Raw genomic sequence first — 23,079 nt, 5'->3', positions numbered from 1 at the left:
CCTGAGTGACAGAGCCTCTTTCTGCCTTGTCCAGCCAGCATGTGGACCCGGCTCAGGTGGAAAGCAACCCCACCAGAAGTGCGTATCCCCAGAACCAGCCAGCACAGGTCCTCCTGCTGGCTTTATGGTGGGTGGGGGTGGGAGGCAGGGTGAGACCCTGGCCACCTGCCTGGAGGAGGGGGCAAGGCTTGTGTTGACAGACAGCCTGTGATTGCAGGGGCCGGCGCGGCTCTGTGATGGTGCAGGTGGAGTTGGGAGCGGCTATGAGAGCCAAGCTGCGCAGAGCAGGGCGGCAGAATCCCTCATGGATGAGACTGGATGAGAAGTTCCTGAGCCGGGTCTGTTGGCACTTGCTCTGCACTCCCTGCAAGCCCTCGGCGTGCGAGGTCCTGGGCTGCAGACACGCCTGAAGGACACGCTCCCGCCCTCATGGAGGTGCCGTGATGGTGCAGGAGATGACAGTGAGCCAGACACCTTAGAGAGTGGCCAGCTCGGGAAGAAAGCAAGCTGGGCACAGCAGATGAGTCCTGGTGGTCGGCAGGCCTCTCACAGCCGTGCCATCGCAGCTGCCCTTGCAGGCAGGGCAGTTCAGAGAGACAGTGCTCCTGATTGAGGGGGAGGCAGGCACCAAGGCCCAGTGACAGAATCAGGTTCCTGCTGTCCAAGGGCCTGGATGAGAGTGGCTGACGGGGACGGTGTCTGGGGCCTCAGGGACTTTGGCTATCGCTCCTAGAAGGGTTAAACTGGCCGTGCTGAGAGCTCATTTTACATTTTGATAGTGGGAGGACGTGAGGGCCAAAGCCGGGCCAAGGTCTAGGGTGGGCAGGGGAAGTCTCAGTGGGCTCTCGGGAGGAGGCATTTTGGACGGGAGGAGATGCTGGGACTATGGGGGGCACTGGGTGCAGCTGCCTGTGGGACGAGCAAAGCCGCCGGGGAAGGGCCGTATGGTTTTCACATCTCACTCGGTGATGGACTTGTGCCTCCCACAAGCGCATCGGCATTGTGGCGTCAAGATGTGACTACCACAAGAGCTGGCAGCTGCTGTCAAGAGGCTGCAGCTCTGGGGCTCCTACACACAGGGCAGCAAAACCAGCCTTCGGGACACCTGCCCCGGACAGCTTAGCGGTCACAGTGGCAACCTCCCCTCCCTGGGCCTTGCTTTCCTCAAAACAAAGGCATGATTCCAAATGAGCTGAGGAGCTCTTCTGTCTCCTGGGCCTGTGGCTCCGAGGACACTCAGATAGATATGCAAAGGCGTCTTGAACAGCCAACACGCCCACCCGAAGCTGGGAGAGACTGGGCTGCAAACAAGCCTCAGTCTCTCCCCGGTCTTGGAGAAGCTCCCATCCTGGAGGGGAAGAAAGAATCTGGGATCAAGGGAAAGCCAGGTGCAGGGCACACAGTTCGGCGCGTTGGGAAGGTGGGTGTGTGGTGGAACAGCTGACTGCTGTTCATCTCCTTGGCCTCTCCCATGGCTGTGCCAGGGAGTTACTACTCTCACGGCCTCGGCTGTCGCTATCACCCCCATGTTACAGAGAGGGAAGCGGGGCCTCAGCAGGGGACGTGTCCCAGGTCCCCTGCTGGGCAGTGTTGGCACTGGGCTCAGTCCATTTGGCCTCACCCAGCCACTCTCGACACTATAGGACTATAGGGGGCAGGATGTCCCCTGCTCTGGCTTCAGGCAGCATCCCGGGAGGGCTGTGAGCCCCTCTGCCCACGTGGGGATCCCTGGGGCAGATGTGTGAGCTGCTTAGAGAGACATGTGCCTATATCTCTGTGTCCCAGCTTGTCCTGGAGGGAAGCTGGTGCCCAGTGGCCTGGCAGAGGGGGTTTGCTTTGAGAGGCCCTTAATGGCTGCTTATGGGTTGCAACTACAATTAAGAATTGAACTCTGACCTTACAAGTGGGTTGGGAGGGTGGGATGTGGAACCCAAGGGAGTGGCCCAGGGACTCAGGCTGGCCTCTCTGTTGGGTGACCTAGGGCAAGACACTTGTCCTCTTTGTGAAATGGGTCTGATAATGGCTCTGGGGGCGGGGGTGGGGAGGGGCGGAGACCTGGCCTGACTCACACTGGCCATCTTGGGTGGCGCACCCCTGGGCAGGGGCCCTGTGTATGTGCGTGTGTGTGTGTGTATGTGCGCGTGTGTGTGTGTGTATGTGTGTGTGTGTGGTGTGTTGGGCTGTTCCAGGCTTGCGGATGCCCTGGGCACAGCTCCTTGTCCCAGGAGCTGTCAGAATCTTAGACCCAGAGGAGACCTGAGGTGCTCCCGTCCATTTCCTTGCCCCTCTTTGGGCCCCCAGAGTAAGGCCTCGAGGGAGGGATGTCTCAGGCCCCATTCCTCTTGGGACAGCTGAGTGACCTCTGAGGGTGGGAGCCGGTTCGAGGCTTCTTCCACGGCTGACTTGCGCTTCCCCATCTGGGAAATGGAGCAGGGGCAGGTGGGGAACTGAGTCATTTCCCTCCTTGGTCACTTGGAGGGAGAAGGAGGAAGTTTCCTGAGAGCTTTTGGTCCCCTGAGAGGCTGTTCTCCCAGGAGGAGGAGGAAACCAGGACACAGTGTGCCAGGCAGGGCAGGGTGGGGGCTGCAGGCTCCTGCGACACCCCTTCTTTCTCCACTGCAGCCCTAAGTTGGCGACACACCTGATTCTGAGTGCTGGCTCCATCATCTGGTAGCTCTGTAATTAAGCAAGTGACCACCCCTCTGTGCCTCAGTTCCTTCATCTGTAAAATGGAACCAAGGAGCTTATCTATCCCAGGGGGCCACAGTGGTAATGAAATAATTCTAGCTGGGTCTGCAGCACAGAGCTCAGAACATATTGAGCGCTCCGCCTGGCTGTTTTACCAGCCAGGTCAAGTGCTAAGCACTTTAGATAGACTCATCTCATTTAATCCTTGCTACAGCTCCATGAGTGTAGTGAGTTCTACGGACAACAGGGAAACGGAGGCACTGAGTGGTGAAGTGAGCTGTCTCCACAGCTAGTCAGTTGAGGAGGTGGGATTCAAACCCGGGGCAGACTGATGTCGGTGAGTGCTGGGCTGGATTGCACCCACCGCTGCCTGGGGCCAGGATCCTGGGGCTGGTGGGGCCTGCAGATCACTCTGCTCTAAGCCGCCAGCAATCTGGGCGCGGGCCAGAGAGCCGTCCTCCTTGGTTAGAATCCTGCAGCCAGTCTCCCTGCTGTGCAGACACATAATTATATTTCACATTAAAGGGGAAGCTGGAGGCCAAGGGGGCCAAGGAGCCCTTTGAGGCTCATGCTCTGGGCACAGACTGGCCTCCTCGGCCCAATTCTGAGGCCCTAGGGCCGAGCTGGGGGTCAGACTGGTGACAAAATGGGGTTTCCCTGGGTCAGTGTACAGGCGAGCAGGTCTGTCTGCCAGGATGAAAGGCTTGGCCCCTGCGGGAGGCTCAGAGATATGAGGACCAGACAATAGGCCTCAGAAGGCTGGGAGGGCAGGGCATTTGGGGACAGGTTGGGAAGAAAGCCTGAGTCTCCAGAGACAGGGGCTCGAAAGAGAAGGGGGTCACATGGGGATCGGGTCAGCAGAGAGAGGTCAGAGGTCCAGGGACGAGCACAGAGAAGGCAGGAGATGGGAGAAGCCAAACAGCTCAAGATGGAGAGGAGAAAAATGCTATTAGGGTGGGATGGTGTGTGTAGAGGGTGCGTGCCTGGTGTGCAGGGGGAAAGGGTTCTGTGGGAATGCACAAGCTTAGACCTGTGTGTGCGTATGCACACGTGCAGATGCCATCCTGCATGTGCACACTAGCGAGTGTGCACCTGTGCACCTGCGAACATCATGCATATAGGGGCATGTATCCTGTATGTTTATGCCTGTGTGTGTGCTCGTCATGCACCTGTGCGTGCGCGCGTGTCCCCCGGAGGACGTGCCTACATGTGTGTGTATGTGTGTGTGCGCGCATGTCCCCGGGAAGACGTGCCTCTGTGTGTGTGTGTGTGTGTGTGTGTGTGTGTGTGTATATATGTGTGTGTGTGTGCGCGCGCGCGCGTCCCAGTGCGCAAGTGGCTGGCGGTGTATGTGTAGGGGGCGGCCCGGGACTAGGAGGGGCTCCGGGCCAGGCCAGAGCCATGGTAGGCGGGTGCAGCGGCGGCGCGGCGCTGCGCGGCGCGGGGCGGGCGTGCTTTCCGCGGAGAGTTAGAGGAGTTGCCGAGCTGAGCTCCGGTGGAGCGAGGCGCTGAGCTGGGTGCGCGCCGAGCCTCTGCCTCCCGCCGCCTCCTCGCCCTCCATTCCTCGCTCCTCGTCTTCTCCGGGCCACGCCGCCACTGATGCCGCCTCCCTGGGAACAGTAGCCGGGGGAGGGGGACTGGCGCGGTCGGAGCCTGAGCGGAGGTGCCGGGCGCCCAGGCGTAGGGGAGCTCGCCGGGCCCTGCCCGAGATCAGATAACAGCCGGCGGGGGAGGGGGTGGGCCGGCAGTGCTCACAGCCGGACCGAGGGACCGACGCCAGCCGCCCCGGCCCGAGCGAGCGCCCAGCGGCCGGGGGCGCCGTCCAGGCGCGCGCCCCCGACCCGTGGCTGGATCAGGGCGATCCGCTTTGCGGACAGACGTGCCCCTCGGCATGGAGCGCCCCCGGGAGCTGCCCTGAGGCGGTGGCGGCAGCGGCGGCGATGCAGCCAGCGCGGCAGCTGCCGGGGCCAGGAACGGCCGCCCGGAGCTGGGAGGACGCCGAGCGCGCCGCGCCCGGGCCACTGACCGAGGTAAGTGCGCGGCCGCGGGCGCATGGTCCCTCCCGGACCCGGCCCCAGTTCCCCTCAGGCCGCCCCCCGCCTCTAGCCCGGCCCGGAGCGAGCACGAGGTGGTGCAGCAACAGGGAAGGTGGAGCGGGAGGGTGTTTTCTTCCTCTCGTTTTCATTTTTTTTCCTCCCTTGGTGAGACATCGGAGGAAATGCTGACTGCGAGCTTTTCTTTTCCTGCCATGTCTCCGGCTACCACCACAAGGAACTTTGCTCCTGGCTAACCTTCGTCCTGGGGGGCGCTCCAGGAAACTTTGAGGAGCCCTCGGCTCCCCTCTGGCTGGTTTGCACGAGGGGGCTCGGGAGGGAGCGTGCGGAAGGACTCTGGCGCGCGGCACGGGTCCTACGCGTGACCTTCCCGGAGACCCCGCGATCGAGGTGGGGCTCGGAGATGGGCGCCCGGGCTATATGAGCCGCCCGGAGAATGCCTCCCGTCAGAGACCTGCGGGTCCTTGGAGTCGTGTCTCTTTCTCACCTCCTGTGCTGTAATGGAGTAAAAATATTCTGGAAATGATTCCATGCCAGCAAGTCAGCCAAGTCGAGGCTCCCTTTTGCTTTTAGAAGTCGGCCTTGATCTCCGAGGGGATGGCCGCTGGCTGAGAAGCTCCCAGGGTTTCAGGGCCAGGGTCCACCCTGCGCGCACATGGCCTCTCCGGGTGCTCTGGGGGAGCGGGGCGGGAATCAGGGGCTCTTGGGCAGAGGCAGCTGGGGTGGGGCGCTCTTGGGGGGTTCAGATGGGAGTTGAGGCCCAAGCGAGTGTCTGTGCCTCGGTTTTGATCCAGCGTGCTCATGTCATGTGAATATTTTAAAACCTGTGATCGGAATGGGGGTCAAAGTGTTTCTCTGGGGACGGTCTTGTCCTGGGAGGTTTTCTTGCCTCTTCACAGCCTGGGCTCGCCGGCACCTGGGACCTCCCCCTCCCCATTTCCCAGGGGGCGTTCCCATCTTAGAGTGCCGCGCTGCCTGTGGCCATTTCTAGTTTCTTTTTTGCTCCTCTATACCCAGGTTCGAGCCCTGCAATAAAGCCCTGGGGGACCTCCTGGCCCCCACATCTGAGCCCCCAAACCCGGGTTCACAGGCTCCGTCTCCTGGAGCGCCGAGGCACCCACACGCCGTTGAAATCGGCAGCCGCCTTTGGAAGGTGCGAACCCGGGAGGCGTTAGCCTTGGGCCTAGCCTTCGCCCTCTCTGAGATGCCAGAGGAGGGCCGGTCCCTGGCCGCGGGGCTGGACCTCAGCCTCCCTCGCGCTGCGCTGCACCTCCGCGGCCCCTCCTCGCGCAGCTCCGCCCTGGACCGCCGCCCTGTGGCGGGCGAGGGTCAGGGAGGGGAGGTGCAACTCAGCCCTGGGCGCCACCGGAGGCTTGCTCTCTTTTTGAGGGGTATCCCTCTTGTATTCTAAGAAGAGCCCTTCAGTGTCGCTGGGACCCCCCCCCCCAAGAGACTTCTCAGCAAAGTCTGCCCCTCAGTTCTCTGGTGGCACCCCCGACCAGACAGGGGACCCGAGGTTGGCCGCTCTAGGAAGGGGGACCCTGGGCCTGCCATTTGGTGGGGCCAAGCCCCCCGAGAGAGAGCAGGGAGTGAGGGGGGAGGGCACTCACTCGAGCATCCTGGAGACAAGGAGGGTGGCTCCAGAGTGCTGGGCCACAGGGACACCTCTCTTCTCCATTGGAGCGCCCTTGTGGGCATACAGTAGGCAGTCTGTAAATGCGGGCTGTTGACCCAGAGCTGGTAGGTAGGGACTCCAAGTCCTCTATCACCTCGTTTTTCCCCTCCCAGGGGAGGGCATGGCTGACACCCCCCATCCCCAGCACTGAAGGGGTGGAGCCTTCTCTGGGAGGGGCAGGACCGGAGCTGTCAGTCCATCTCTGGACACTCCCCCTGCAGCTAGCCTGTCAAACCCCCATAGTGTTTCCAGGCTGCCCCGGAGAGGACCCCTCCAGGATTGTGCCTCAACTGTGCTGGAAGGAAGAGATGCCTGGGAAGTGACGGAGGGGTATTTCCTAAAGCCACGCAGTAGGTTGGGTTTGGACAGATGCCTTCACCTAAGCTCTCTCCAGGCCAGGGACTTACCCCGCCAGCCTTCTTGCCCCAGAGCCATGGTGTCCCCATCCCTGGGTCTCCTTGAAGCAGGACAAGGTAACACTGAGTGACCCTGCAACAGCAAAATAATAATGACAGCAGTGATAACAGTAGTAACAGCAGCAGCAGCACCTGCAGCTCTGCAGCACTGGGGCCGGTTCTGCCTATGGGCAGTTTTCTCTGCCCAGCCAGGCCTCCGGTACTCTGGGCCACAGTTGGCAGTACCAAGCATGGCACCCGGAGGCCTTGGCATACAGCTGGGGCGGAAGTGACTGCATCATTACTGTCATCAACCTCTGTGGCCCTCGCCAGGTCCCTAGGCAGAAGGCTACTGGTACACACGGTGCCCACCCAGTGGCCACCCTCACCCCCCTGCTACCAGGCCCAGGTCTGGGCAGGGCCCTTCCTCCAACAGGTGCAGTTGGTGCCTGTGGCTGGGCCCTGGCCAGGGCTTTACTGTGACCGACACATGGGCACACCTGCCCCTCCCCTGGGCCTGCCCTTGGAGCCCTGCCACAGGCTGGCACGGAGGAGAGTCAGGGAGGGGGCAGCTCATGGGCAGCAGGAGGGCTGGAGGCTTGGCCAGCCACATGGAAGGTGCAGTGGGCAGGGGCTCAGCCCCACGGGATGGCTGTGCCGGGAACTGGCAGCGTGATGGGGACACAGCAACAGGGAAAGGCTGGAGATGAAAGAGAGCCGGCCTGAAACTGGGCCGTGTGCAGGTTGGCCAGAGCTTCAGAGGCACCACGGGGTTGGGGGTGGGGGGGGGCTGGCAGAGGCAGGTGGGTTTTCTGAGGTGCTGGGCTCGGGGCAGGACCAGAGTCCCCGCTGGGCACCGGCCAAGGACCCAGCCCTGGGTCAGCTGACTTAATTTCCTAATGGCCTGCCAGTGCAAAGAGTGGCATCAGCTTCTGTTGTGCAGACAGGGATTGGAGGCCGAGGGAGGCACCAGAGGCACCAGCCTGTAGGGCTCAGACCCAGAGCCCTGGTGCTTTCCCAGGGACAGAACTGCACCTTCCCCCATTCCACAGACGCGCGGCTCAGGGGCACTTGACTGTCAGGCTCGCTTTCTCCCTGCCTTACCACCAGGCGGGTCCCACACAGGGCCTGGGGCCTGCGTGCCATCCCAGCTCCTGGGAGCTGTATTCCTTGCACCTAGTGAAGCTGTATTCCTTGCACCTGGCACACAGTAGGTGCTCAGTAAATGCTCGAAGATTCCATGTCTGGACTGCTTCTTCCAGCCACAGAGGCCTCGCTGTGCTGGCGAGAGCTGTGGGGCCTGAGTTCTGGGGCTGGAGACCCCAGGCCCTGTTGCCTAGCTGTGGCCCCTGTGCAAAGTAGGCATACAGAAGTGCTTAATAAATGGACATTGCATATGGGGAGACCCAGCCCCTGCCCTCAAGGATTTCACTCTCTCAGAGGAGACTCTTGGACAGACTCAGGGGGGCAAGAGAGACAGGTGTTGCACCCAAGATGGCGTCGCTCTTCCTGGCCTCAGTTGATCATCTGTGAAGTGGGACTGGCTCCCAAGAACGCCCCGGATGGGGCAGCAGGAATGTGAGACTTGGAGTGTGCCTCTGGGAGTTGGGGGTGGGGAGGGGCTGGTCTCAGTAGAAATGGATGTGTGGAGAGGGGTATCTGGGAAGGAGGCGTTGTGAGCATTTGTGGAGCCAGAGCCTGGGGAACTCGTCATTTCCCCATCCAACCTGCCCTTGGGCATGTGGGGAAGCAGGCCCAGGGCAGGGCAGTGATTTGCTGCAGCAGTGGGCCCCAGACGCCAGTGGGCCCCGATGCAGGCCTCCTGTTTCCTGGTGCATCCTCAGAGTCCCCCAATCCCCACCACCACCACCACTGGTGCTCCATCGCTCACCCCTTCCTGCCTGGCTGCTGAAGTGGCAGCATGAGGCTGTGGGGACCTTGGGGATCCCCGCCCAGCCCTCTAATTAGCCTGCAGCCATGCATCATTGGACATGGTTCCATTTGCTTGGCCAGATAGGAGTGGAAGCCCCTTTCTCAGCTGCCCCAGGGAGCAGTTTCGCCTTGGCTGTCCATTAATGCTGTCCTAGGATCGGTGGGCACAGCTTCCTGGATCCTGCCTGACTACCCCCACCCACCTAGACTGAGCCTTCCCTCCTGCTTGGGCAGCCAAAGCCTCCCTCTCCTGCCCTCACCTGCAGCCCAGGCCTCTTTAAAGGACTCAGGCTTGGAGAGGGGCCAGGGAACAAACAATAAAGCTTATGGAGTAGAGGCTTCTACCAGAGCCACTCTGGGCCATTGTTCCTTGAGCACCTACTATGTGCCTGGTGCACTCTGGGCGTCAGGGCCCTCTGTTGATTCCCACCACACTCCTCCCTGGGACCCTCAGGGCCCTGCACAGTCTGGCCTCACTTCCAGGACTCTTGCTCCCTCCCCGGGGCCACCCTTCTGCCTGCCTTGCTGTGCTTCCAACAGATCAGGCCTACTCCTACCTCAGGACCTTTGCATGTGCTGCTGTCTCTGCCCAGAATGCTCTTCCCCAGATCTCAGCATGGCCCCTCCCTCACCACCTTCGTGTCTTGCCCAGATGCCACCCTCTTTCCAAGGCCTCCCCTGATTCCCCTGTAGGACACTGCAGCCTCCCTTTCCCCCATGTTCCTTTTCCTGCTTTATTTTTTCTCTGTAAAACTTAATGCTATCTGCCACAATATGTTTTATTTGTTGATCTTGTTTACTGTCCATCTCTCCCTTGGAATAGGATCTCTTCTTTTTGGACCTGCTCTACCACAGCTGTGTCCCCAGTGCCTAAGCGGTAGGCAGGAGATGGCAGGCGCCCAGTAAACACAGAGAGTGAACTGGCTGCTTCCGCAATGCCTGGTGCCTGACATGCAGTGAGTGCTTGGTAGCAATGGTAGCCAGCATTATCAGCCCATTCTGCAGATGAGAAAACTGAGCCTCAGAGAGGTCACTGTCCAAGAACTGTGGTGCTTGTCGGTGGACATAGCTGGATTCTGACCTTTTCTCTGAGTCTTTGGCCTGCCGTCTCTCTGTCTGGCTGAGCGGGAGGGAGATGAGGCTTCCTTCAGGCCCTCGCTCTGGGTGGAGTGCTTTGTATCTGTAGCCTCACTGCTTCAAGCTCCAAGCCCTGCTGTGTCTCCTAGCACTTGGCCTGCTTCAGCTCACGACGTCCCCACCCCATTCCTTCCCAGGATCACAAGCCATTCCCATTGCAGATCCCAGCAAACTGAGGCCTGGGGTGTGGGGCCTCTCATATCTCAGCTGATGGCTGAATCCTTTCTCCTGCCTTCAGCACACATGTGTGGAGGGCGACTGAGGGGGTGGGGCTGGCAGGGAGGGGACAGTGACTCTGTTTCTTGCCCAGTTAAGCATTCCGAACTCCCAATGGTCATTGAGTTTCATGTCAGTGCATTTCATCTCTCCTTTCCAGGCTTTTTTTTTTTTTTGAACAGGACACCCAGGTTTTAAAATGTTTAAAAATGTTTGCGATTTGCAGTGATCAACTCTAGCGGCTTTAGTGACCAGCAGTGATCACCTCTGCAACTATAGAGACTGGAATGCCTTCTGGTTGCCTGAGCACAGCCTGTCCCTCCTCCTCTGAATGTCCACGTTGCTTCAGAAAAGACAGGGCTGGCGGCCCCTTTTGTGGGGAGCAGACAGGTTCTGGTCCTGGGCCTCAGCCAGGTGTGCCCGGTTGGCCAGGCGTGTGGCCAGGTGTGCGGACGTGGGGAATTGTCTCCTGAGGCTCACTTGGGGAGTGGGGGCAGAAAGGGAAACCAGGTAACATGGGGATTGGCGGCAGGGATACTTCGCAGCCCTCCCTGCTTCCACCCCAGTGGGCAGCCTGAGGCCGGAGAGGGTCCCCACAGCCTGAGGTCACACAGTTCCCAGAGGAAGGCTGGGGCGCAGCCTTGAGGCCACAGACCCTCTGTCCCTGAAGCCTCCAGGCAGCTGTTTGGGGACTTGACAGGGGAGGGCCGGGGAGAAGGGAGTGTGTGGAGACTGGGATGTGTATGATAGAGAGGCTGAAAGGCCGGGGGCAGGAGAGGTCAAGGGGGATGGGGTGGCCTGGTGGCCGGAGGCGTGCCCTTGCCCCTGCCCGCCCCACTTGCTCCAGCTGCAGCCGGGCCCGAGCTGGCGGCTCCAGGCCTGCAATTCTCCAGCACTTAAAGCAAAAATAAATCGCTGCCAGCAGCTGGCGTTCTGTGTGGCAGCAGCCGAGCCGCCCCCGCCCCGACCCTCTGCCTCGGGGTTTCTGGTTCCAGGCCAAGTCAGGCTTCCATTCAGGCCTGGGGGCTACCGAGGCCAGGGAAGGCCCAGGGGAGCTTGGCGTGGCCAGAGGGGGCGGGTTCTGGCCTGATCACAGGGAGGGCAGAGGCAGATGGAGACCTGGGGCTTTCAGGGGTGCTGGGATCTGGGGCAGGTTGGGGATGCTCAAAAGTAGGGCTTCTGACAGTCTTGGGTCTTGTAGAAATAGGGCCTGGAAGGGGCAAACTCAGGGGTCATAGCCACCTGTTTGGCCCTGGGGGTCCCCATTCACAAGCCACCCCCAGCCTGTCCCCTGGGTGTCCCTTTCTTTCCATCCCCTCCATCCTTCCCAGAGAATCCCAGAGGTCCTAGAGGTCAGGTATTTGCGTGGTGGGCTTTGAGGATGCAGGAGTTTGGCCTCATTCCTGAGCTCAGCAGGTGGCTGGGGATGTGGCCTGCACAAGACCCCTGCCCTGGGGGACTGACATCTCAGTGGGTGGGGCAGGATGAAATAGACAAGAAACACATGAGCCATCACAGACATTGTCGTATTTTGTTGAATATGACAGTTTTTAATTATAAGAGTGTTATGTGCTCACAGTAAAGTGATAAACGGTTGCAAGGGGAAAAGTGAATTTCTCCTTCTCACCCCATGCCTCCCCCACCCCCAAAGCTTCATGTCCTTGCGGTGACCATCATTAGAGAGCCTTCTGGGTTTCTCAGTGCTTATGCAGACGTGAATATGTAAATAGAGGCATAGAAATGTGCTAACATCTAAGTTGCCTTTGTTTTTTTATTCATGTGGGATCATTGCATACATGTCATGGTGTCCCCTGCACCATGCGTGCTGCTGTGTGGTGCCCGTGCCCACTGGACCCAGGGGTCTCATCCTGTCTTCCTGGGCGTGGGTTGAGGACTCAGTCTTGGGACCGTAGGATCTTTGTGGCATCTGAATGCACAGAGCCACCGAAGTCCGTGAGTCATGGGTTCTTTTCGTTGTCATTTTAGTGGCGTTGAGACGGAGATCCTGGAATTGCAGGATTGGTGCTTTAAGTACCAGGAGAGGTATCCGAGTCCTCGCCTGGGTGTCTCCTCCCTCAGATCCCTCTGGGAGTCGGGATAATCCAGATCCCCTGCCTCTATCCCCAGAGCTCAGAGGGTCTGGGGGGCTTGGGAGTCGCAGCCCAGCCCCTGCTGCAGTCAAGCCCCCTAGGGCTTCGGGACCTCCGGGCAAACCGGCTCCCACTCAGGGCGGAGTAGACACGCTGGAGCTCGGAGGGGAAGTGCTCACCGCTGGTCCCGCTGGGGTCCTTGCCTCTCTTGTTCCCTTAGCCCTGACCTCCTGGAAACAGGGCCACTTGCTCCTTCACTGTCTTCAGGGTGGGGCAGGCCTCTGTGTGGGGAATGTCACTTTGACCTGTCTCCAAGCTTCCGCATCTCACTGTCTGTCCCCTCCTTGTCGTTCCTTGGAACCTGGCCTGAGACGCAGCAGGATGGTCCCGCCTTGCTCTACCGGGGCCCCTTATTAGAAACGATCTGATACACTGATTGGGAGAGTGACCAGTCTGTGGTCACTCTCAGTAGCTGTCTCAGTGTCTGTGGGGATCAGATAAACCTGACGCCCTTCTTTTATGAGCCTCAGTTTCCCTGTTTGTGAAATGGGGAGGCAGTCCACTCTCGTGTCTGGGCATCTGTTCTCTCCTCCCCTCTGGGCTTGGGCACTGCAGGCAGGACAGGGCAGCTTCCTGGCCTCCCTGATCCCCACTCTGCCGTGTGGCCGGAGGCTCAGCCCTGCCATCGCCTCGGCCTGCTGGGCTGCAAGCTGTCAGCAGCACCTGCCCAGCCGGAGCAGCCAGGTCCCTCCCCAGGCCCTGGGAGCCTTGAAGACCACTGGAGGCGGTGCCCTAGGAGGCAACCGTGGAGTGGCTGAGGCCCTCCCTGGGGGCTGTGTAACAGAGGAGACCCTGCTGCCCTCCTCCTCTGTGGGATGGAGGCTGGCCTGGGTCCTGCCAGCACAGCCTCCAGGCCACCCATGGGTCCTGGCCTCCATCCCACGGCAGATGCCCTGACTGCAGCTCCAGGGCCCATGACCAGGCTCTTGGTGGCCTTAGGACCCGCTGCCGCTGGGTGGGGATGCCCCAGATCAAAGGCAGTTAACAGAGAGGAGACTAGGAGGACAGTGGGTGAGGAGCAGGAGCCCTGGGAGCCTCAGTGTCCTCCCCTGTGAAATGAGAACACTAGAGAAAGTGGGTTGGGCAAACCCACACGCCTATCATTGCATCTGAGATGTGGAAGGAGCACTGGGGCGGGAGTCTGGCAGCACCACCAACCAAGTCCAGTAAAGAAAGCAGAGGCAGGGATCAGAGGGCGGCAAGCCAGTGAGACCCTGTGTCGGTTTCCTGCTGCTGCCACCATAACAGACTGGGTGGCCTAAAACAGTACAAATGCAGCATCTGTTCTAGAGGCCAGATGTCTGAAACCGGTGTCTGCAGGACTGGTTCCTCACGGAGCCTCTGATCTGAGGGAGAAGCCGTTCTGGGGCTCTCCCCCAGCTTCTGGGGGCTCCTGGCAGTCCAGGCATTCCTCAGCTTGTGGGCATCACTCCCTGCCTCTTGTCTTCACATGGTCTCCTCTCCCTGTGCTTTCTCTCCCTCTCTTCTCTCTTGCTCTTACTGTTTTGAGACAGTCTCGCTCTGTCAACCATGGCTCACTGCAGCCTGGAACTCCCAGGCTCAAGTGATCCTCCTGCCTTAGGCTCCCAAGTAGCTGGGACTACAGATGTGCACCACTATGCCTGGCACATTTTTATTTTATTTTATTTTTTTATTTATTTTTTATTTTTTTTTTATTTTTTTTTTGAGACGGAGTCTCGCTGTGTCGCCCAGGGTGGAGTGCAGTGGCCGGATCTCAGCTCACTGCAAGCTCCGCCTCCCGGGTTTTTACGCCATTCTCCTGCCTCAGCCTCCCGAGTAGCTGGGACTACAGGCGCCCACCACCTCGCCCGGCTAGTTTTTTGTATTTTTTAGTAGAGACGGGGTTTCACCGTGTTAGCCAGGATGTATTTTATTTTTTTAAACTATTATTTTTTTTTTGATATGGAGTCTCCCTCTGTCGCCAGTCTGGAGTGCAGTGGTATGATCTCGGTTCACTGCAACCTCTGCCTCCTGGGTTCAAGAGATTCTCCTGCCTCAGTCTCCTGAGTAGCTGGGACTACAGGTGCGCACCACCACGCCCAGCTAATTTTTGTATTTTTAGTAGAGATGGGGTTTCACCATGTTGGCCAGGATAGTCTCGATCTCTTGACCTTGTGATCCACCTGCCTTGGCCTCCCAAAGTGCTGGGATTACAGGTGTGAGCCACCGCGCCCGGCCAAATTTTTAATTTTTTTTTTTTTTTTTTTTTTTTGTAGAGACTGAGTCTCACTGTGTTGCCCACGCTGGTCTTAAACTCCTGGGTTCAAGCAGTGCTCCTGCATCAGCCTCCGAAAGTGCTGGAATTACAGGTGTGAGCCACCGCACCAGGACCTCTACTTCTAAGGATGCTTGTCATTGGATTCAGGGTCCACCATAACACAGGATGATCTCATATCCAAACTCTATATTTGCAAAGGCTCTTTTCATCCAAATAAGGTCATATTCACAGGTTCTGTGTGGACATGTCTTTGGGGAGGGCACCATTCAGCCACTACTCATGGCCAACACAGATACGCCACCCTGCATCCTTTTTCTCTTTTAAGAAACGTGCTCTTCACTTTGGGAGGCCAAGGCGGGCAGATCAGAGTTCAGGAGATCGAGATCATCCTGGCTAACACGGTGAAACCCCATCTCTACTAAAAATAAAAAAAAAATTAGCCGGGCATGGTGGCGAGCGCCTGTAGTCCCAGCTACTTGGGAGGCTGAGGCAGGAGAATGGTGTGAATCCAGGAGGCAGAACTTGCAGTGAGCCGAGATCACACCGCTGCACTCCAGTTCAGGTGACAGAGCGAGACTCCGTCAAAAAAAAAAAAGGACACGTGCTCTGTTTTAGAACCATACTTTGGAGACATCGAGCGCTGGGGTGAGGTGTTTTGGGATCAGCTACCAGCAGTGCATCCTCGGGCGGGTTTCCCATTTCCCAGCTGCCCTGTGTCTCAATTTCCTCACCTGGGAAGTGGAGCTCTGAATGGTCCTTCCCCTGTCGGAGGGTGTGGGAGATGACACCTTGTATTGTTATATCCGTGAACAACTGGTTTGAACATCTAACTGGTATTTCCCGCAGGAGTCTGAATTTCTGCTTAGTCAATCTGCCTCATGATTCGCTCACTATTAGGTTTCCCTCCCACCCTCAGCTGTCAGTGATGTAATGCTGCTGGAGTACCTGGACACAGAGGTCCTCCTGCCCCGGCTGTCCAAGAGAAAGTTCTGGAAATGGCCTGTTCGCTCGAGGGGCTGTGCCTTTGTGGTTTTGAGGTGTCACCGCTGTGCCCCCAGAGGGTCGTGCTGGTGGGTCGCCCCCTTGGCAGAGTCCGTGTGCGCTGGGTCCCTACCTTCCACTCCTCCCACTGAGGCCACTAGTCCTGGCCGTGAAGATGGCACCCCCGCTGCCATCGTTTTGCTTGGCGTCTCCTTTGTTTTAGAGGTGTAGTGGCTTTTCAAGTTAAAACCTCTTGTTGTAGTTCCATTTCCAGCAGCTGCCGGCTCCTGCAGGGAGGGTGTTTCCTGACCTTATCCTTCCCGGCGGAGAAGCTCTCAGGGAGTGGGTGGGATGCCCTGGCCACGGGCCAGCCATCTCTCATCCTCCTGGGTGTCTACGGCTCACCCAAGGATGGGGAGCAGCAGCCTCGCTTCACAGACGCCAGAACGGGGCGTCGGGAGGACCTGCCATACCCCATCCCATGCCAGTGTTCCTGCCTGTGCATGGAACCCCGGAGTGGGGCTCCTCACTGCCTGGAGGGAGGGGCTGGGATCACACCTGTGACCCCCTTGCCACGCCCTAGTCCCTCTGGAGGTGGGTGTAGGTGGGATCGCTGTAATGCCCCTAGCCCAAGGGAGCCTGGGTGTCCTTGGCCCTCCCCTCCTGTGGCTCCCAGTGGCCACTAGGAAATTTGGGAGCCCCAGCAATACGAATGGCCCGGTGGTGAATCCGGCAGCCTGTGGTGTCACCGGGTGCCTTTATTTCTCAGGAAGCAGTGTGACGTCGTGCTGAGGCTTGGCACCCAGAAACAATAATGAAAATGACTGCTTACCCGGCGGCGGCTGGTGCCAGGCGCTGTGCTCAGTGCTTTCCCGAACATTATCTCACTTAATTCTCAAAATGTCCCAGCCAGGCAAGGAGTGGGGCTTGAGAGATGGGGCCACTGGGGGAGGCGGTGGCCAAGTCGAATTTGAACCCCAATCGGGAAGCCTCGGTTCTCTGAAGAAGGCCCCGCTGGGCTCCCTCATGAGGGAAGATAGAGACGTCCCGGGCCCGGGATGCAGGAGGTATCTTGCCACTGAAATGTCTCTGTCTTGGAATGGCAGCGCTGGGCATGCACTGGGGGCCTGCAGTGGCACGGGCTGCTCTCCTACCCCCATCTGCTGTGTGACATGACATGAGGTAAGCCGCATCACCTCTCTGAACCTCATTTCCCTACTGTGAGAAATGGAGCCAAATTGACCCCATTTAAACTGCAGTTGTGCGGGGAGCTTGCCCGGCCAGGCGTTAGGCTGTTTCAGAATTCCAGATGACGGGGTCTGAATCCTGCCATTCACAGGTGGAGAAAAGGAGGCTGGGAGAAGGGGAGGGACTGCCCAGAGCCTTGCCTCCCACCTGTGACCTCAGCCACAGAGCATGGCTGGTCCAGGCGCCTCTTTCTTGCCTCCAGATCAAGCTAGGAGGACAGGCCATTGCCTGAGTATTGCTGTGTGCTGGGGGCACAGGCAGGGAGAGACCCTGTTCTCAGGGTGGGGCCTGCCGCTTTGCCTGCCGCTTCGCCTGTTCCCTGGAGGTGAAACGGCCTCTCTGCATGTGCGCCGCATCCCGGAGCCCCTGCCCCCTGGCTGAGCTCAGGCTTCCCATGAATCTGTGGGTCCTGTGTGATGCCACAGGTTGTGGTGGTAGCTTCGCTGCTTGGGGAGTAAGTCGATGACTTGCCCACTCACTCATTCACTTAACTTCGGGGACCCCCAGTCCTGAGGGGGAAGCAGCTGTTCGCTCAGAGCCCCATGGCTGAGTGGAGGTCTCTGCAGAGGGTGGTGCCGCTGTGGGGCAGCGACGGTTTCCTGGGGAAGAGGCCCTGGATCCCGGCCCCGCGGGGGTTTGGGGGCTGCTGTGGCACCAGTGTCCCTCAGCACCAGTGTTCAGCTCAGGGGAGCCCTTAGAGAGCCTTTCAAAACCATCCCTGGGCCCTAGGCAGGGAGGGCCCCAGCCACGTGCTTCCTAGCCCTCCCTGTGACATGAAGGGAGCAAGACTTAAAGGGCACGAAACCCCGAGTCCAACTGTGGGCTTGCTGCTCAGGGCTGGCCATCAGCCTTGCCTCCGCTCTCACTGCACGTCCTGCTTCTGAGCTGGGGTGCTGGTCCCGGACCCTCCTCCTCCTGCCTCGTTCTAGAACCCACTCTCTCTTCCTTGGGCCCAGCCGCCAGGCCCCCACTCCTGCCCCATGCCTGGCTTTCTCCCTCAAAGGTCCCTGACTCCCCGCCAGCATGGTGATCACCTCTTTCACTGAGAAAATCAAAGAGAGTTTCAACTCATGCCCATCACAGCTCCCCTCCCCATGATGGACTGTCACCCGTCAACAGGGCCCACCCCTCTTGCCTACCCAAGGCTAACGCTGTCTTGAGTCTCCCTCCCTCTGCTGGACCCTGCACTACACCCTGGTTGGGAGTGAATCCTTCCGACGGTGACAATGAAGGGCCCACCGGGACGGGCACTGCTCCCCAGGCCCCAGGATGCTGCAAGGCACAAGACAAAGTCCTGCCCCACAGAGCTGCGGTGCCAGCGGACCACTGGCCATAGACTCCATGTGACAGGGACTCGCTTCCAAAGCGGCCCAGACCCGCATGGAGTCAGGGCGGGAGCTGGGAGGGCATCCGAGGGAAGCAGGGCCGGTGGCCAGAGGTGGATGGAGCCTGACCAAGGGGCAGGGGCACCGGGATGGGGAGGGGGAGCAATTGCAGGGTCTGGAGGCTGCAGCAGCATTTCTGGTTTTCTTTCGTTCCTTCCCTCCTTTCTTGTAACAATAAGTATTTCTTCCCGCTCCCTGGTCCAGAGTTTGGTTGTGGCTCTGCTGAGCTGCTGGGAGGCGTTGGGCTTGGATCTGTCAGGCGGAGGTTGGTTTCAAATCTCCTTTGTGTGTCTCCCCCCAATTTTTTTTCTTGGAGGTGAAATTCAATTTTTTTTTTTCTTGGAGGTGAAATTCGCATAAGATGAAAGTAGCCATTTAAAAGTGAACAAATCAGTGATATTTAGTGCATTCACAATGTCGTGCAGCCATCACCTCTGTCTAGTTCCAAAGCCTTTCCACCATGCAGAAAGGAAGCCCTGTCCCATTGGCAGTCACTGCTGGTCCCCTCCCCATCCCCTGGCAGCCACTAAACCACTTGCTGTGGCTGTAAATCTTCCTAATCTGGACGTCGTGTGTGCGTGGGGCCCTGCACGGGCAACCTTCCGCGGCTGGCTTCTCCATCTCCGTCATGTCCTCCAGGCTCGGCCGTGGTGCACCGTGCGTCAGCACCACCTTCCTTGCTATGGCTGAGGGATGCCCGGGTGTGGATGGACACACTCTGCCTGAGCATTTGTCAGTGGTGGACGCTGGGCTGCTCGGCCTTTGGCACCTGTGAACGGTGCTGCCATGGACATGGAACACAGGTTCCCCTGGATGCCGGTTTCTAGGTCTCTCCATGTACCTAGAGGTGAAGTGGCTGGGCCTGCGGCAGCCCCAGCAAACTCTGCAGGGGCTGTTACCTTTGGAAGAGACTCTGACTCCAGGGCACCCTCCCTGTCCCCCTCCAGCCTGCGTTATTGCTGTACCCCAGGACCACAGACCTCCTCACAAGACTGTCCTGCTGCTCCCCAGATTCTCCTTAAGGCCGTCCCCTGCAATGCCTCAGAAACATTTAGGACAGGGTCACCAGTCGCCTGGTTTGCCCTCTGGGAACGCCAGCGTTGCGCGCTCCGCCCAGCCCTCTTCCTCCTCCTCCTCCTCCGCCTCTTCTCCGGAGGCCAGGCATCTTCCCATCCGTACTCGCTCCCTTGCACACCTGGCCTCCTCCAGCCCCAGGTTCATGTCTAGCCCAGGCCTTTCTTCCCCCACCAGCCCAGGTGACATCTCCCCTGGGGTCTGTGGGCACCTGGATCCTACGTGGCCAGAACTGGGCTCCCACTTTCCTTGAGCCTGTGGTCCCCTCACCCCAGTCTCCTTGTCACTGGAAGGGGGGCAGGCCGAGGACCTCCCCTGCCACCAGGTCTGCCTTGGCCAGTGGGTGGGAGGGCCAAGCATGGGGTCATGTCTGGCAAGGTGGCCTCCCCGCTGTGGGGCGTTGCATGGCTCCAGGTTACCGGCCGGGGCCGCTCATCTGAAAGTGGCTACAGGAATCCCTGTCTTGCCTCCTGCGGCTGTGGTTGAGGTGGAACCGGGTGACTTATGCTGAGTGTGGTGGTGGGGCCTGTGGGCTCCTGGACAACTTCCTTCCCTCTCTCTTGAGCTGCAGTGACTTTGAGGGAGGTGGTCCAGGCTCTAGCAGAGCCTTCCTGATCCTTAGTGTCCCCAGGTGTGAGTGGGAATAAGAAGCTGCCCTACCCGCTGCACACGGCACCACTGGACCACTGGACCCACTGGAGGTGCTGTGTCAAGGGCTTCCCAGAGGTCCAGGCACATAGTAGGTGCTTAGTGTGTGCTCACTTGTGGGTCATGGAAGCCGGGTGTGTTTGTTCCGAGAACCCAGTTCGGTGGGCTGGGCTCCCCGGAAAGGACAAGTTTGGCCGCTGCAGCAGGGAGCAAAGGTGGACAGGGACACACGCCCCACAACAGGGGCCTTCTGCCTCTGGCCCCACCAGGCTGCAGCTGCTCGAGGCAGGGGGCAGGGGCCCAGCTGGTCCCCACTCCTTAATCATCTTGTTGGCACTTAGGACCGGCAGGAGCCCCACCAGGAGCCCTTGGAGGGGCTCCAAGCCGCCAGGTTCCCTTGGCCTGGGAGTGTTGGTTCTATGGGGTGGGGGTTTCATGGACCCCCACCCTCCTCAAGTGGGTTCAGAGAATGAGGCCTGAGACTGGCTGTGTAGATGGGTTGTCTAAATGGCAGACACCTGTGGTCCATGATGGTGGCCACAGCATTTGGGCAGTATAGATGGGGAGGTGGATTGTGGAGACAGATGGAAGGCCTGAAGGTGGGTGTGGGCAGCACGGTTGGGGCAACCTTGGTGGTGTGAGTGCGGGCATAGGCCATGTAGCTGTGTCTGAATTTCATAGGCAGGGCTGGTGGGGTGTGTGTGGAGATGGACAGATGGTGGGGGTCAGGGAGGCCAGGGCAGGAAGATGTGGATAGTGTCCCTGGGTCTGGGAACAGGATGGGCTCCTAACTTCTGCCCCTTCTTGCCCAGTCCCCCACTCTCTGGGGAGGGGCCGAGGCTGTTCCCAGGCCTGGGCTGGAATTTTAAGTCCGTGTGCCTCCCTGCACGGCCGTACCAATCTCCCTTGCCCTCCCCTGCCCTCCCCTACTGGAAAGGACGTTTGTCAGAAGCTTGTGCTGCTTAGGAGTTTCGGGTGCTGACTCATCGCTTTCTGTGCTTGTCCCCATGTTACAGATGGGGACACCGAGGCTCAGAGAGGTGGAGGGAATTTTCTGGGGCCCATGGTGCTTTCCTGAGCCACAGTAGAGGGGCCTGGCTCTGGCTGATGTGGCGGCTCTCAGAGGCCCTGCTTCAGGCCCTCAAACAGTCTGAGTTTGTCCCTGAGGTTGGCTGCACCCTGGGGCTGACCTGTATACCCTGCCCCATGGCTGGAGCCTCTACAGCCCCTGGCCTCTGCGTGTGCCCTCCCCTCTGCCTCTGGTATGTTTCCACTCTCGCTTACGAGGCCAGCACTGCCTGCTGGTCATTTATCCAGCTAACCCTGTAATGCCCCTCTGGGAGCCTCAGACCCCTCCCCATGCAGGTTAAGCTGCCAGCAAAGGGTGGAGGCCTGAGGGCAGCCTGCCTGGCAGGCCCTGGGTCCTGGGGCTCCACCTCATGGTTCCACAATTGCTGAGCACCTGCTCCGTACCAGGCGCTGGGATTGTCTCACTTAGTCCCCTCGTGGCCCATGTTACAGATGAAGCCACAGGCGCCTGGAAGGCACCATTCAATCCCATGTGTTTGACACCAGCCCCAAGTCCCCAGGCCTTCACCGCCCGCCTCCACCCTGAGCAGTAGGGCAAACACCTGGCCAGTGGCCTGAGGCTGAGCGCATCCTCCCAGGGCCACTCATTTGGGCCCATGGAGCATGTGGCCGAAGTTTGGGGCCAAGGGTGCCACTCAGGGCACTGCTGGTCTCTAGTGCTGGCCTCTTATGCCCCACCCACAGGACCCAGGCAAAGGAGGACAGGTTGGAATAACAAGGGCTTTGGTCTGGGCCGTGGTCTACCTGAACTGTCCAGTGAAGGCTACCTCGCTGGGCCTCAGTGCACTCATCTGTAAAATTATAATATCTATCTCATGGGGATCTCATCACGTGTCAACTAATGATATTTCAGTCAATGACGGAGGGTGCGTATGACAGTGGTCCCATAAGATCACTAAGGGGCTGCGGTATACAGGTGTGCCACTTTTTATCTTTTATGCTGTATTTTTGCTGTACTTTTTCAATGTTTAACTATGTTTAGATACACAAATGCTTACAATCGTGTTTCAGTTGCCTACAGTGTTCAGCCTACAGTGTTCAGTCCAGTACGTGCTCTACAGGTTTGCAGCCTAGGAGCCACAGGCTCCGTCACACAGCCTGGGTATGCAGTAGGCTGTACCATCTAGCTTTGTGTAAATCTCTCTATGATGTTCGCTCAGTGATGAAATTGCCTGATGACACATTCCTCAGCAGGTATCCCATCGTTAATCGAGGCATGACTGTATGGTACTCAGGAGCTGAGTCTGACACATCATATAGTAAATGTTCAATCATCCTGAGCTCTCATCATAGATCACTGTTGCTGTTCTGAAAACAGACACGGGGCCCCGGCTCTGTGCCTGCCCTGTGCTGGGGGATGCACTGATTCTGGAGATGAATGAGGACTGGAGGCTCAACTCGAGGCAGAGGGTGGAGAAGGTGAAGACAGAGACTGTCTGGTGTGGTCAGGGATGTGACAGAGAGAAACCCTGGCATAGGCACCCGGGGAGGGGACCAGCCTGGCATGAGGCGTTGGAGATGGGAACTGCTGGGAGTTCAGTGTTGCCAGGGGTAAACCATTAGAAATTGCTCATCTTATTTCCAGAAATTCTTTCCAGGCCCTGCTGGGGCCACAGCAAGCGGGTCCCTGGAAGTGCTAAGGGACCGCTGAGGGTGGCAGGTCTGGACACAGACCATGACCACATGGGATCCATGGGCTATGTCCTGCGTCAACCCAGTGCCTGGCACAGAAGTGTTGATGACACCTGGGCAAGGTGGCTCACACCTGTAATCCCAGCACTTTGGGAGGCTGAGGCAGGAGGATTGCTTGAGGCCAGATGTTCGAGACCAGCCTGGGCAACATAGTGAGACCCATCTCTACAAAAATGAAACATTAGCTGGATTTGCTGGAGCACACCTGTATTCCTAGCGACCTGGGAGGCTGAGGAAGGAGGATCACCTGAGCCCAGGAGTTCAAGGCTACAGTGAGCTCTGATGAAGTCACTGTACTCCAGCCTAGGCGACAGAGCAAGATCCTGTCTTAAAAAAAAAAAAAGACAGCGCACAGTGACTCATGCCTGTAATCCCAGCATTTTGGGAGGCCGAAACGGGTGGATCACTTGAGGCCAGGATTTCGAGAGCAACCTGGCTGACGTGGCAAAACCTCGTCTCTACTAAAAATACAAAAA

The 23,079-nt window shown here is 58.9% G+C and overlaps 1 protein-coding gene across 3 annotated transcripts in view; it reads left to right on the top strand.

The window, feature by feature from the left end:
* Positions 1 to 4,148: 4,148 nt before the first annotated feature.
* KCNJ12 (potassium inwardly rectifying channel subfamily J member 12) overlaps positions 4,149 to 23,079 on the top strand; it is a 43,163-nt gene continuing 24,232 nt past the window's right edge. For 2 of the 3 annotated variants that reach the window (XR_007720287.1, XM_050763919.1), the window contains exon 1: positions 4,633 to 4,718. The gene's annotated coding sequence lies outside the window, so the exon portion shown is untranslated. Of the gene's footprint in view, positions 4,719 to 23,079 lie in introns of all 3 variants that reach the window. The other variant, XM_050763918.1, reaches the window with a different exon arrangement.

This window comes from Macaca thibetana, chromosome 16 (assembly GCF_024542745.1).
Source record: "Macaca thibetana thibetana isolate TM-01 chromosome 16, ASM2454274v1, whole genome shotgun sequence".
In the NCBI taxonomy this organism is placed as follows: domain Eukaryota; kingdom Metazoa; phylum Chordata; class Mammalia; order Primates; family Cercopithecidae; genus Macaca; species Macaca thibetana.
Note: the sequence above shows the minus strand (reverse complement) of the source record. Positions and strands in the feature narration are given on the sequence as shown.